At 42.7% G+C, this 15796-nt stretch overlaps 1 long non-coding RNA gene across 2 annotated transcripts in view; it reads left to right on the top strand.

Annotated features, from left to right (window-relative positions):
• The window catches only part of LOC107211681, a 48287-nt gene that overhangs the window by 25392 nt on the left and 7099 nt on the right, over nucleotides 1–15796 (top strand). The window contains exon 3 of one of the 2 annotated variants that reach the window (XR_001524268.1): nucleotides 8321–9101. The exons of the other annotated variant lie outside the window; for it this stretch is intronic. This is a non-coding gene — a long non-coding RNA (uncharacterized LOC107211681). Of the gene's footprint in view, nucleotides 1–8320; nucleotides 9102–15796 lie in introns of those variants that run through there. 2 annotated transcript variants of the gene reach the window in all.

Below are 15796 nucleotides of genomic sequence, written 5' to 3'. Positions count from 1 at the left end.
TTCCACTTGTATCCACTAATGACCATTGTAACAGACAGGATACTGGGATAGATTTAGCTGTGATCTAATCCAATCTGACTCCTCTTGTGTGATTTGATAGTGGCTCCAAGACACTGTCTCCAGTGAGAACATTTACAAGGTTTACCCAATTTGAGTAGTTCCAATCTGTGGAGTTAGGGAACTGTGGTGCCTCTAAGTGCTTGACAGAAGGACAGTGATTTTGTTCATCTGAAGTGGGACTGAGAGGCCTCTCGAGGCAAGTGCCTCAGTGAAGAGCAAGTGCTATCATCATTCCCTTCTTGCTCCCTAAATTTAAGACACTGAACTGTTAAGATCAGTTGCCTGAGGTCAGAATGTTTCTTGGTGCTACAACAGGATTCGCTTCTCCTGGGGAAAGTACCGTGTCAGACTAGTTAGTACCTCCTTGCTGCTGGCAATTTATTTCTAATGTCAGGAGTTGGAATTCCCCTCTTTCCAAAGGAGACAAGGAAAATAGGAGTCTCTGGGTGTATATTGGGTTTTCTTGTCTTTTTAAAATATTGTTTAATACTTTCTCGATGTAGTTTCACTCATATGTGGCACAGTGTAGTGCTTCTACACCTGTGTATGTTTTCTCCCTGCCATTCCCTCAACTGTACTAAGAAAGTTGTCAAGTGAATTTCAGCTTACAATGTGAATGCCAGATTAGTTGGAGCAGTAGTAAAATACAAAAAAAACCAGGATGCAGCAAGGTGTTGACTGCAGAGAGAATCTATGACCAGTGGAAGGTAAATAGAGAGGGAAGAAACCTCAGCATTGCTGATTTGTGTCTTTAGATATCACAGATTAGCCTCAATGAGCTCATAATTGCTTAAAATTTTAGAAATAGACTCTTCAATGTGTTTTGAGCCTCTCTGCTGCTCTGTTGGAACATGATGCACTTGCAGGACTGGCAGTAAGGGCTCAGGGCCAAATTACTGTATGGAGGGCTCTCTCTCATCACCCAGTCTTGTATGGAGCTTTCTGAAACTTAAGAGCAATGGTAACACAAGAGGAACACTGGAAAACAGGAGTAATATATGAGTGTTTGCATGGTTCTACACTAATGCTGTGGAGCAGTCCCTGGAAAGATGGTATAGTTAAAACGGAATAATGTGCAGGTTAGTGTCAAGAGCATAGTATAGTCTTCTGTATCTGTCCTTGCATTGGCAAAGGAACAAGAAAACCTCCTGGACATTAATTAAACTTTTCTTAAAAAAATTTCTTTTCCAGTCACCTTTTGAATTTAAATCTTTCAGATTTCAGATATGTCCCAGAAATTCTGCAGAATTGTGAAACACACAGTGTTTGAGGAATCAAGAGGAAAGTGCTTAAACTCAGTTGCCTGCTTTTCCTCTAATCTTCCTCCTTGCCAATGTAAATTACACCATATATTAAACTCCCTCTTGCTGTGGGATCAAAACTAAGTGCACAAGCAGAAGAGTGGGAAGGGAAAAGGAAGAGAAAGAGCATGATATTCATGCACTGCAAGGTAAGCAGGTCCAAAAAATTCTTAAGTTTTAAAGGAAATGCCCAACATGCTGAGTCACCTGTCCACTGTCACCTGCCTGCCCAGAGCATGAAGAGGAATCTCTGGACACAATTTCATTTTGGATTGTGTCACTATACCCAGGAACTGTTGGGAAGAAGACATAGGTAGAGGAAACTTAATCTCAAGGCAGCCCTCTTTATTCCCAACTAAAAGCATCAGAGAGGGGTTTGCCTCTCTTCTTTGTAGAAAGAGCAGAAATCCCATTTCACCCTCCTGTTCAGAATGCCTGCCTGTACCTGCTCCTCCTGCCTCTGCTGGTCTGCTGTGTGTTTGGAATGAAAGATTTTCCCTGCAAGCCCTGAACCTCTTCCCTGGCCTGTCAGGCTCTTATCAGCACAGGTTCCTCAGTGGGCCACAGTGATTTACTGTCCAAATAGTGCTGTTCTTTGTCAGAGATTGTGATCGAAAAGCCTTACTTTGCAACTAATAAGAAACTCTTCCCTTTCCCTCATGTTTTTTTACCTTTCTTCAAATATTGTTTTACGAGCCCATTGCTTGCTATCTGCCTGATGCAGAAGCTGTGCCTCAGGGCATCATTTTCTCACCTCTAAGCCAGAGGGTTGATGCTTTGATGCTGGATTTGAAGAGTTTGGAACAGCTCCACACAGGGGTATCTACCCTGTCTCCCCAGGGTGATCTGCTCAGGTGAGGAAAGTTGCCTTCATGGTTCACACTGGCATTATGGGCATTGCTGTTTTGTTTTGTTTTTCCCTGATACAAAAGGAAAAACGTTTTATAAATGGAGAGGGCTTGACATTTATCAGAGGTTTGAAAATGGCAACATGAATAGGAATGGGAAAATTCCTGTTACTCACTGCATGTTTCTAAGGTTAAACTTCAAATGCTTGGGCACTTTGTTCTTAAGAGGTCAAAGTAGCAATCAGGGAAGGGGATTCTGGGCTGCAGTATACTTCAAAAAAAACAGAAAAATTCAACTACCTTTTCAGTAGTCCACTACTTCAGTTGCTACTTGTCAAGTTTCTTCACAAATAAGAAAGGTGATGTTTTCTTGTTGATATGAAGCAAACCAGACATTCCACTGTTTCATTTTCATTAGAAGCTTCCTATTAATTGTTCTATTTTCCAGAAAGGTCCCATTTCTATTTCTGCCTAGAAATTCACATACTGAAAGTATGGCCATAACCTTTAAACAAAGTCCTGTCCTGAGATGCCTTCAACTGTGTGGGAAGATTTGATAGCATGGACAATGCAAATGCTTTTTATCTTTAATTCAAGCACAAACACAAGAAGACATGCTCAGTTAAGATGATATTTCAAGCATAAGGCAATAGAGATGTCCAGACTACTCAAAATTCCACTCTAAATTGATTTTTTTTATTTTTTTCTCCTTACTTTACATAGAGGCACGCAAGTGTGTATTTCACTATTTATCTTCATACTGTAGAAATGTGTATTTTACCTTATCATTTTTCTCAAATGCATGTTATTATCTCGGTGTACACCTGAATGGTGACTTGACAGCCTATCATTTTCACATGTTAGAACACATTTTAAAGTGTCTATCAAAGGAGCCTGTTCTTAGCACCAGCTCTGTCACCCTTCAGCAGGGCTGCTTATTAATCATCATTCACATAAAAAGCTGTTTCCTTTGACTGTGCAACAAACATGAGAAAAAGAAAAGGGCAAAAAGGTAAAGATGCATAGATTCTCTGAGATTTAGTGAAGTGCAGTTGAAGCTTGCATGCCACCTCAAGATATTATCTTGTCAGATTCCATACATTTTAAAAAGAATTGCAGAGCAATAAACGATAAGCGCTCCCAAGTCAATGCAGCACTGCAGGTAGTGACGTAGATCAGCAGAGTTTCTAAACATCCTGCAGCACTCTTTGCAAGTACAGAGGTGCTAAACCTGACCCCCCCCTCCAAATTCCAGCTGTAATTATCTTCTCTCCATTAATGTCTCACTGCATTTGCAATGGAGACATCATTCCTTGCTTTGTCCTGAGTTCATGTGTAACATTCCTCCATCACATTAAACTGCTGCCAATTTCTGCCCTGAAGGGGGCTGCAATTAAGTGGAGGATTAATGCTACTCCTTGTTTGACCCAAAACAAGCTTGGGTCCTTGCTGAAGCAGAAACCTGTTCCAACTATTCTATTGGATTTCTTGGTTCTTGAAAGAAAAAGCAAAGTGGGCTTCACACCCATGTGAGGTGTGCTGAGACAAGAAAGTCAAGGGTAGCTGTGTATCCTGTTTGCTGTTTAACCAGAGGCACAGAGGCTTCCTATGGTCCAAAATGGGAAAATTACTGATTGTGTCAACAAAACAAATCAGATTAATACCTTGCCATTTCTTTTCTTCTTCAAAAGGTACTAAAACAATATCTAGTGCAAGAAGAGCTCCTTCTTAAAATCTTCATGTAGCTTCTAAGTTGAATTAAGAGCTTGTGGTGGTGGTAGAGTTTTGTTCCTTCAAGTCATATTTGAATTTGGTTTGTGTGTGCCAAGCATCTGTGTGATCTGCTTGGAAGTGCTCAGTATCAGTGCTTTTGGTTGAGAGATAGTTCTGTATTCGTGGCTCTCAGAGGTGGCATTTCTCACGCTTTCCTGAATCTGAGCAGCACTTGATAACCAAGACTTTAATTAACGATGGCATCTCAGGCAGCTGCTGGTGGCTGCCCTCTTAGAGCAGAGTACATCTGTGGTCACACTGACAGCACAGGGGGAAGGGGAAGGGAAAATGAGGAGAGCCATGTGCATAGAATTGGAAACCCGTCTTCTGCTTGATTGTGTTTTAGCAGTTAGAACAAAACTGTTTAGGACTGCTTAATTTTTTTTAGGTTCTTAATTGTTGAACCAGCAGTTCAGCATTTCAGTCTCCTCTGCAGTTTTCACGTTACTCATGTCAGAAGGGATGTCTCTCATCAGCCAAGTGCCCACTGGCACAGGCACTGAGAGTGTCCAAAATGCCAGCTGCAATTAAGCATTTCTGTTGTGAAGCCCCCCAGTTTGAGTGTGGTGAGAACAGCTTCCTCCCTGAGCCTACCAACCTCAGCAGCAAGAAAGCCACATGTCTTTCCTCAGGTATTCACAGGTGTGCAGTACAGAGGCTCACATGTAGATGGAGCAATATAAAATAACATATACCATTCTGTGCATCCATCCACTGCTTACAGAGAGCAGAGGTAAAACTAACCTAGTGTTGTCCTTAGATTTCTCCCTAAACTAATGCTCTATTAGGTGACTGCTAACTGGGCAGCCTTTCTCCCTCTCTGTTACCAGTCATACTCAAAATCAGGGACAGATTTATTTTTATTTTTATTTTTTATTATTTTAAAGTCCCCTGTTACCCCCAAAGAACAAGTATAGTCAAGAAAATAGTGCATTTTTATCACTGAATCTTTTGCTGATGTCACAGAGCTGACACAGGTTTTAGTTTTGCTTGTAACTATGTACACAGACAATATGTGATGGTGTAGTTTACAAGGCTTGGTCTATAAAGCTGAGGGAGGCTGAGGCAGTTCCCCCTCCCATTTCAGTGTGAAGTCCTGCTCATCTGCATTTAGCCTGAGTTTGCAGAGCCAGCAGTTCAAGTTGCCATCATTTCACTTGCAAAGACAGCATATTTGAGTTGAGGCCTATGGAATGTAATATGGAACAATGCTCCCTTCTCACTGGAGAGTGGCCCCAAAAAGCTCTTGCTCCAATCCTGAGGGTTTATGTGGGACTCAGAGTTATCACCTCAGGTGGCTTGTGACCTCCAGCTAACACAGTCCTTCATCCTACACAAACAGGGTTTTTTTCTCCTTGCTACAGAGCAAACAGGTTTAGATAGTGCAGATTTGCTTCCTTCAGGACTGAAGGAGACAGAAGGCTGGAGCAATAAAATCCATTATATATATAATTTTGTGTCTCCTTATCATGAACTCCTAAGAAAGGGAGCTAAGAGGATCACTACCGAGAAAAGCACTGTAATTGTAGCTCCTGTGTGCCACATGGAGAAAATTGCCAAGGCAACCAATCATTCCACAGCAAGGGCAGAGGTAGTTGAGTTAAGATGAGGTTGTTACAAACCCCTGCTGTGCATAATCATTTAGTAAGCAACATTTTTAAAAGGCTCTTGTAAAAAATAGGACAGAGGGGAAAGGAACGAGAGAAATTAATTTAGTCCTATTTTCTGCTTGTTCACTGATTGAGGTATAAGAGCAAATTATATGTATGTCCTGCACCTGAGGACACTGAGGGCTGGCAGGGAACAGCTGCTTCCTTGGAAACAATGCAGAGCATCTGACACATAGGGCACTGGGCTAGTTTTACCTGAAAAAATATACTTTTGTTTCTAATGTATTTTTAAATATAAAATCTGAACAAAAGTGCTCTTCTAATGCAGAAGCTTAAGTCTTGGCTCTTTGTTACAAATATCTTACAAGATCTTTGTGAATAGGATTTACTCCTGAAGTATGAGATTTGCAGATCAAATCTCTAAAAATTAAAAGGGTACATTCACAGCATCCTTCCACCATCAGCAAACTCCTGTGAAGCAGATCTTTCTCTGGATTCCTCCATCCCATTACTCCAAGCTGCTTATCTGAGCTGCTGGAAATCAGCTGTATTACATGTATGTACAGTGATTCACATGGCTGGATCATCAGCTGAAGCAAATAACTCTATTTTTTGTTCAAATTAACCTTTCCAGGCAGCTATATCAGTGGTTCAGCCTGTACTGCTGCCCCACAAACAAAGTTAGCCAGCACAACAAAGCCTTGGCCAAAGCTAGGTACCCCAGGTACAAACAACTGCCAGAAAAAATCTGCCGCAGTACTTCAGTGAACAGCACTTGTCACTTTCCCAATTCTAGGCACTGCTTTCCTCCAGTGACCTTCCACTTAAACAAGGAGTAATTACTGCTTCACAAATGGCTGTTTCCGTTGGGTTTGCTCCCTTTTTGTTTTGAGCCATGCTGGCTCCTGATAAACAGTTTGCAGACCAGACTGGAAGCGTTCTAGACCCACTTGTGCAGATTCCAATTCCCACAAGTTGAATTGATCTCTAGTTTCTGTGGCTAGGACTGTGTCTATCATACATGTGAGCATCAGAAGTGGTATTCACCTGGGATTGTCCTGCAGTGAGGTTCTTGTTGCATAGCTCAGCAGTAGCCATATAGCAGGGAACCAAACCAAAAACATAACCTACAAAAACAAAAACCCCACTATCTATCTTTATTTGTATGACCTGGAACCAGACAACTACGATGAGTATACTCTGAAAAACTGAGCATAAAACCTTGTGGAAGAACAGATGAAAGTACCACAGTAGCCTGTACTGTCGTGTGAAATTTTGCCTCAGAAAAGTCACATGTAATAAATATGATACTGATCTTTGTTTTATTGACAATTAGCAGGAGTGATTTGTATTCAGACAGGTATCTAGTGGCAGACTAACTACAGGGCTCTCCTGCAGTGTGGTCTGATTTAGTGATGTTACAGCTAAAAGCCAAATAACACTTGCCCAGACCTTTCTTTTACTAAAATCAAACTCCAGCTCATTCCTAAACAAGTTTGAACTCTGTATGTTTGCCCTTCGGTACCCTTCAAGTAAAAACTGACATTCAAGGAACTGAAAAACAAATTCATTAGTTAGCACAGAGCCCTCTAAGAAAGTGTTTTTTCCATGCACATGAGATGACCAGAGAGATGGATGGCTCTCTTTTGTAATATCCTGAACCTATGGAAGGATGTTTGCTTGTCCTGACATTCAAGATCCACTTTAATATTGATGTTTTAAGCCCCACCCCTTTAAGGGTCCTCAAAGTAATCTGAATATCTTTTCATTGACAGATTCAGCTCTTTCGCAGCTTTCATTTTAGTAAAAAAATTGAGTCCAAATTTCACTCTTTCACTCTTGCTTTTAAAAAAATCTTTTCCATGTTATACATCACCTTCAGCCTGCAATATCACATCTTTCCATAAAGAATTTAGGCGTGGGGTTTGTTTGGTTTGCTGAGGAAGGATGCTTTTATGTCGAGGCAGACAACTGCAGTTGAGGGTATTTAGGTTGTGCCCACAGGGCTTCTCACAGAGTGAGCAGTGTGTGTAGCAAGTTACTACTTGACTTCTATGGCATTGCTAAAAAAGATAGGGATAATACTTCACTATTTCAAGGTGATACAAAACTAACGTAGCGCTTGAAATCATGCTGAAACAGCCTCTTTCCCCTCAAATAGAAGGTGTAATGGAGGCAGCGGTTTGTTATTATTATGTATTTACCCAATCTCATCTAGATTTTACATGTTTTTGCCCTGTGGTTATGTCAAATAGAGGAGAATACGGGAAATATGATTATATGCTGTGAAGTAAATTGCTCTTATTTGCTGTTTTGTCCATAAAAGCTTCCTGGGGGAGCTAGGAGCTCAAAGGTAATTTTAGCTATGTCAGAGAGGAGTTTATCTACCAATGAAGGCATTATCCTCTTCCCTGTCCCCCTTGCCACCCCAAAGTGATTTGGGTTCCCCCTCTCCTTCTCCACCAGGTTAGGAAGGAGCCCATCTGGAGTGGCAGGGGCAACTGAGCTACTCAGAGCTAATCTGTTTATGAGCTGCACTTGCAAATTCATCTGTGCAAGCTCAGAGCTTGGCATAACCCATCTTTGAGACACAATGGCTCCCCCTTCACTTGAAGATGACCACAGCCAAGTTCCCTTCTGGTATCAGTTTGAATTACTGTTTTTGACAGAAATAATATAAACAGTATTTGTACAAAACAGCTCTGTGCCCACCTTCTCTTTTCTGCAGCCGTAGGAAAAGAACCGGACAGCACCGAGATCATTCAGCTGGTGCTCCTTGGGCTCTTCTGGAACTGAGCCATGGATCAGTGGGCTCCTTTCTAGCAGCCTTTTGCCACCCCTGCTTTAGTTACTGTGCTTTATTTTACTCCAGTTTCCACACAAATTGTGCCTAAGTGTGCACGAGAAGTCTTGAACAAAGCTAGAGAAGTCTCACCTTGTTTTTCTGGCTTTACAATCCCGGTCCTACACATGTGCTCCTGGAAGCCTGATGTGCATCCCAATGGCTTGGACTGAGAGAGCAAAGACTCTCCTGAAGGCCTAGTGTTACAACTTCAGCTTGGCTCTGAGAAGTCAGGAGCTTGTCAGTGCTCCTCTTGAGGCTGAAAACAGCATTCCCAGTCCTGGGAACAAAGAGTGAGAGACAAACCAAGGTTTTCTACACATCAACACAAGACACTTTATCCAGATTATTCCAGACAAAGAGCCTTGTTTATGTCATTGAAGAGCCATGTTTATGCCAGTGAAGTTTCACCATGAAATGAGAACCTCTTTCCCTTCCCTTAGATTTGAAACAATGGAGATGCAGCTCCAGGTTATCAAGCCTGAGATGTGCAAACCTTTTTTCTCACTTCAAAGCTGTGCATTCTGATGTCTCTTTATCTCCCCAAATATATTGTAGGAGCAAAAAAAGTTATTAAACTCTGGGGAGAAACTGGTTTCTTTCCTCTGAGACTTTGTTCGCTCTCCCATTCTCTATGAATGTCATTGTATCTGCTGTTTGCTGAGCAGGAAATGCATTATTAAAGCAGTTTCTCCTCCATAAACTGTTTTGCATCTGACTGTTCCATTGTAAATCTGTAGCCACAAAGTCAGGCCACCTTGGGATAACCCAATGTGAAATCTGACCTGATGAAAATGGTTCATGCCTCCCAGCCTGCATTGCAACCTGTGAGAAGGGCTTTTATTATTTATTCAAAACCTGTTTAAATCCCCCTTTTTCTGAAACAACCATTTTAAAAATATTAAAACACCACAGCTAAGCTGGGAGATTAAACAAGTTTAAACCTTATCATTGCAGGTGGGATATTAGTCCAATAAAATGAGGAGGGACGGCAGGCTGCATGGTAACTGGAGCCCCTTCTACTCAGTAACTAATCAACGAGAAAGCATTTGGGGAAGGAGGGGGAGAGGGGATGAGGGACTGACACAAACAATGCATCCAGGCTCCTGGCAACCCTCTCTGTTTACCATGGTGATGCACAAAAGGAAGAATGCCATGCAGAGTAGCAGACCTGGATCTGTCCCCATAACACTTGCCCTAGATTCAAGTGCTCTGGGAGGCTTGAAAATGTGACCTTCAGATATTTTTTCTGATGGATGATGCTGCTGCTGGACAACACTGTTCCAAAGCTGTCAAAAGGCTGCAGAGTATTTGCCAACATTTCTTCCACTACACATTTTTCTTTTACATCTGTAGCTATCATTGCCTCTCTTCATCATTTCCACTCTTGTACTGACACGTTTTGGAGAGAGACAGTCTTTCTGTGGGCCTTATTCACCCAGGAGTGTAACTTCATTAAAAGTATTTGAATTAAAATCTATCAAACTCCAAAGCTTGCAGGTGAGGGATAACTATTGAAAATAATATTCTCCTCTCTTGAGAGTAGTATTTTCTAATAGGCCATTCGTGTTCTAAGGTACCCTAACTTCTGTTTTCCAGTCCAGGAGTAGTTTATGGATACAACTTCAGTGTCCTACAGCTGGATCAGCCCTTCCCCTCTTTCCCCTTCAATCCCATGATGCAGGAGGACCACATGTAGAGGCACAGCCTGTGGAGTCCCAGCAAACAGGAGAATCCTGCACTGCCCAGCAACGTGGTAAGAAAAGGGTACAGGTATTTGACCATCTGAGTGGTGAGAGAATTGTTTAATGCTGAGAGAAATTACATTGGTTGCTTACAAGTTTAACCTTTTTTTATCACCACATTGAGATCTATGAAGTTGGCCTTTCTAGGGCATCTTTACATAGACACAGACTTACAGTGGAGAGGATGCAATGTAAAAAAACCCAAATAAAACAGTGTAAACAAGGTTTTAAGGCTACATAATTGTCCTGAGTGAGGGGCAGTAATCACTCAGTGATATTTCAGTAATTCAAGTTCTCCAGCCTTGAGAAGTTTTAGGAGGAAAATTCTAACATGTAAAAAAATCCACTGTGATCTTAAGTAGATGGAGACAAAAGGACTAAAAACCACACTACTGTCCCTCACTGCTGATTCTGATAAAAGGTTTAAGCAGAAACTAACACTCCACACTCTCTACAAAGGAGAAAGAAAGTTTTGAAAGGTAGAATCTGACTTATTTGAGCTGGACAGCTTTCATCTAGCTAGCATTGAAGAAAACTTTGAGTGTACATTCATTTGTTTTAATCACAAACCTGTTTCTGACAGAAGAATTTGTGCTTTTACCATGTATCACAGGTACTAAGGCAGTCAGTGTGCACTGTATAAACCCAAATCATCAAATAGCCCGTGGCCACTGCTTAAAGTGAAACAAGTATCTGCCTGACCTATGTACTTAAATGCTTAAGAGAGGAAAAAAATGGGGGTGAAGTTAATAGGAAGCTCAGAGCACTAATAATGCAAGTGTAACTCCTAGAAGGAGAACTACTGAATGGTGCATCAAGAAAAACTTAGGAGGAATCTGAAAACAGCAAACAAGGTGGTTTGAAGGGGTCACCAGTAGGTGTGAAGGACAAACAGGACAAACACTTAACATTGCTGGGTTGCCTGAGACCAGAGTCAGGGAGAGAACAGATCCAGAGCAGGTGTGGGATGGCCCAGTTCTCATGTATTTTTGCACACACCTACCTGTAAGCCTGTTTGCTGCCCATGTACCCAGCCCTTGATGATTGCATCTGCCTCTCCTTGTCATTAACACAATCTTTTTAGTGGGAATTGTAAAGAAACATTTAGTTGTGACTGAAGGAACACTCCACTAGGGAGTGGGAGAAGACTGATTTCATTGAATAAAAGATTTCCATGAGATTCTAAGGAGTAGCACATAAGTGAGTACACGAGGAGGACCCATATGGACCACAGGGCATCTGATTCTTTTTGGAGGATGGACTTTCTACTCATGATGTACTTCATAGATGAGGTATGTTTCCAGCTCTCAACTCCAAAGGATTAGAGTAACTCCCCAGTGGTTTGGGATTGTGTTAGCATTCTTGGATTCTTTGGGGTTTATTTAACTTCCCTCCCACTAAGTATGGCCTCTGCATTCTGAGATGTTTCCTTTTTCTGAGAGTGACGCAGGCAGCTCATCCCTATTCAATATTCCTATATACAGTTAAATTTTATGTGAGGGATAATAATCACTTCCATCTCAGCTACATTAGTCTCTTCCTGTATGCCAAATTATAATCGATTTAAGTTTGGGATATAATACAAGTTTAAAGCTGGTGCCAAAATATTCCTGCATCAGAGGTGTACAGAAAACATCTCAGTCTGGTGTGTGTGGCTACATGTCCCCACACTACATTGTCCAGTGGTGCCCAGTTTGTACTTTGCAACCCCCACCAGACCAGCCAGTGCTGAGCCTCTGTTGTATTTTCAAGTACAACAAAGGAGTACCTCTGATGACCACAAACAAGTGCTGCATACATCTCATTCAAGTCTAATGGCACTTAAGATGCCCAAAAATCAAGTTAATTATATGGTGCATAAGATGCCAAATACTGCCTTCCACTGTGAGGACACAGTCCCAGTATTCTACACCAACCATGTCTTCAGTGAAAGCCTCTTAAAAAATGTCTTCTTTAATAGAAGTAAAGCAGCTCTTTATCAGATCTCTCCTTATGCATAATCTCCATGTTTTTTGTTAGACCAAATCCAAAATCCCTCTAGTTTTGAACATTTATTAGGCTTTAGCACAAAGGTCACCCACGGATGATAACCCAGCCGGCAGCAGGGAGAGCCCCTTGCCCTCAGCCCTGCTGCAGGTGAAGCCCCAGGTGTGCACAGGGAGCACTGGCAATGGGGGACCTCAGCCCTGCTGCTGCCAGAGCATCACACAGGAGGTGTCACTGGAGTCTGGTTCTGCCTCCTGGGGTTGAGGTGTCCCCTCAGCCAGTGTCCCGGGGCAGTGGGGACACAGCAGGTGAGGACGCAGCCCGTGTGTCCTGGTGCCTCGAGCCTTGGGCTGCGGCGACACCTCCCGGGAGCTGACGGCACAGGAGCGGCACCCGCTCCTCTCCTCCACTGCCCCGGCTCCTGTCCAGTCCACCATTTAGAAACAGCCTTTTGATTTTTAACATGGGGTCCAGAAACTTTCCCTGCTTGACATTTGTTATGCTCATTCCTCAGAGAAGCAGCCCTTTATTTTACTACCGGGAAAACTTCTGATCTTATACACAGCACCAGCACGGATATAGAAGGTGCCTGGAATTTAACTGCTAAGAGGGTGAAAAATACTTGAACAGTGGTAGTTAAGAGCCCTTTTTGCTTCTTAACCCAGTTAAAGGTCCGGAACGTTTGCCTGTCTGGACAAATGGCTGATGGTTAGTGGGATTGGATCATAGGGATCAGTAAGTACCTGCATGCACCAGGAAAGTTTTTAAGCCACAGTTCAGCCCAAAGACTCCCAAATTATACAAAGCCTTTGTTCTGGTTATGATCTTTGAAAGGTGATGCGTGAGAGTGGAGGACACTCTTGGGGGATCCTTTGATAAGTCAGTTTTGGTGTGACTGGGTAAGTCATTCCCACATCAGCCCCTATGCAGGTTCCTGTCAGTGGTGTCTGTCACACTCCAGAGGGTACTGAGAATTTAAAACCCCTGTCAAAGGCAGAAGCTTCCAAAATCTGAGCAGCAAGGAAGAACACAAAATGTCCTTATCTTCCTGCTGATTACTTGGGCTCACTTAGTAAAACCAAATGCCCTCCATAGGTCCTCATACCGCAGGGGGATGCCAGTCCTTTGCCAGGGGAACAGCCTGGTCACTCCAGGACAGAAGCCTTACAGTCCTAGCTGGCTCTTGGGGGAAATTCCAGTGTTTGTCACCAACATAGATCTAAGGATGCACAAGTATCCTACTAAGCTCCCTTTGTAAGCAAAACCTGGGATTTCACACAGGCTCTAGTTGAGGGGAAACTGGCTACTGAGAACAAGAAACAGAACTGACTCCTTCATGTCGCTGCAGAGACCCCTCCTGTCAGCTGTCACATCTTGTCTCATGAGCATGTTTCATTCAGAAAAAAATGGTTCTCGCTACTCTTCACTACTGTTTCTTGTTCAGAAACAAATATGTAATGGTATCATTACATTCAGATATAAAAAAGCGCACTAAAGTATCTGAGTTCAAGCTGGAGTAGGACTTTAAAGTGTTCTGCCAACTTGGACCCCTGCTGCCGGATGCTGTGCAGTGGCCAGGGGGACAGGACAGTATCTAACCACTCTCACTACCTTTTCCCCAGAAATGAGTGCTACAGTTGTAACAACAGCAAAAGTGTTCCTAGATGCTTGTTTTTCAGTCTCAGTTCTTGACCTTAAGGTTTTTTTTTCCCCTCCTTAACAGAGTGGCACAGTCTTCAGCCTCCTCCCCTGGTTCCCATCTTCTTTGGAAAATAAACAGCTCTGATTGTTGTGCACTTGAGATTATGAAAACATCAAGTCCATTAGTATTTGGCAAAGTGCTCTCTCATTTCCTTCTGATGTAATAATTGAGAGAGAGGGAGCGGAGACGGCAAAGATAGCACAAGGTACGAGTTAATGACCTTCTCGCATGTATGTGTGGGCTCTTTGAGAGGGAGCCTTTTCCAAGCCCCATCTCGCCTCCACTCATACTGTTTCAGCTGAAACACTGCTTCAATGTGGCTTTTATTATTTGATCTGATGTCCCTTGGCCAGCCTTCAGAGGCAGCTAAATGGCAGGCAGGTGTGGGGGACTAAGAAACAAAAAGCAAATGGAGCTAATGCTTCAGCAGGCCTGCTGCACACAGGCCCTCGGCTCCAGCCCCGCAGGCAAATGCCACTGGTGCCCCGTTCCTTTTGCTTGCTTTGGTTTCACTTACACATTTAAGTCTAGGGGAAGAATGGGTCCTGCTTCGCTCTCAGAGGGAGATTCTTTGGAAGACTGGAGGCCTGATAAAAATCAGGACGTGGGTGGAATGGCTGAGTGTAGAAAGGGATCAGCTGTAGAATGAAAATTAACTGAGGTCAGTGGCTGCTACTCTGAAAGTGTTGGACTGGCCACCCACTTACTTGATTGCCAAATTTGTGGCTTTGGGTGCCTAGAGCCAAATTAAAGTAGGATAAATTCCACAGGAGGGTATAGTGTTCCCTTCTGGCTTTCTCAATATTTTACTTCAGTCCTTGGAAGTGCTTCTAGAAGCCTCCAGAGATGTGTAGCTTTCCACATTAGCTTAACTGGAACCTAAGCCAAAAATCTCATCTCATTAAAAAAAATAATCTGAATTTGACTGCTGAAGTTTTGGGAAAATAAAGATTACCAAGTCCCCTTTGAGGGCCCCACCTTGAAGTGACAAGTCCCTGGGCTACCTGAGCCAAAAGATGATAATATGGATACTGCTCTTCCTCTATGACATTGAAGCCAAATTCTTCCCTGTACCAAGTGTCCCTGTTCCCACTGGATTGACACAGCACCCTGGAAAGAGGGCACATGTGTAGGATCACAAGGGGATTCCAGTGGGGTACACCCTCCTGCTTCTGTCAAGGAATAGGTGGAGCTCTGAACAGCCTGGGATAGTGGAAGGTTCCCTGCCCATGGCAGGGGGATGAAACTGGAGGATATTTAAGGTCCCTTCCAACCCAGGCCATTCTGTGATAAAGGATTATTGATTTCTGTGGAGGATTGACAGCAGTGCCAGAAGACAATTCCATACTTCCTGATGCCTAGAGAAGGAGTCTTTCCCTTTTCTCCCCAAGTAAGGCTATCAACCTCTTCCCTCTGTACCTGAAAGTGTTGCAGTGGGAGAGTTAAGCAAGTTAGTTTGATGTATTCCAAGTCTTAGCAGGTTTGAGTTGGCCCTGTTTTGCTGCCACAGCACCCTGGGTTTACATGTTCCAAGGCAAACCATGTATTCTTTGTGCAGCAGCATTGGAAGACTGGTAGGGGCATCAGTTTTACAATCTTTTCACCTCCCATTCAAAAATGAACTGACAAATGGATTATAGGATGGATCTGTACCAGAAGACACATTATTTTTGAAAGTACCTTTAGAAGGGCCCCCAGCAGATTTCAGGGCTGTGTAACAGTCCTTCCCTATCAATCTAATATACCTTTATATTTGATCTTGAAAAAATTAGTATTAGAAAAATGCTCTTTTCCAGACCTAACTGCAAGGATAGCTGTTTCCTTCCTCCCTGTACATTTCCTCCCCTCATATTTTATACATGCAAAGGCATATACATTCTTACTCCTTTCTGCCATCCTTACATGGCTGCAGTTTTGATTTCATTGATT

Source organism: Parus major, chromosome 15 (assembly GCF_001522545.3).
Source record: "Parus major isolate Abel chromosome 15, Parus_major1.1, whole genome shotgun sequence".
Classification (NCBI taxonomy): Eukaryota; Metazoa; Chordata; class Aves; order Passeriformes; family Paridae; genus Parus; species Parus major.
The sequence above is the reverse complement of the archived record's forward strand: the minus strand, read 5'-3'. Positions and strand labels throughout refer to the sequence as shown.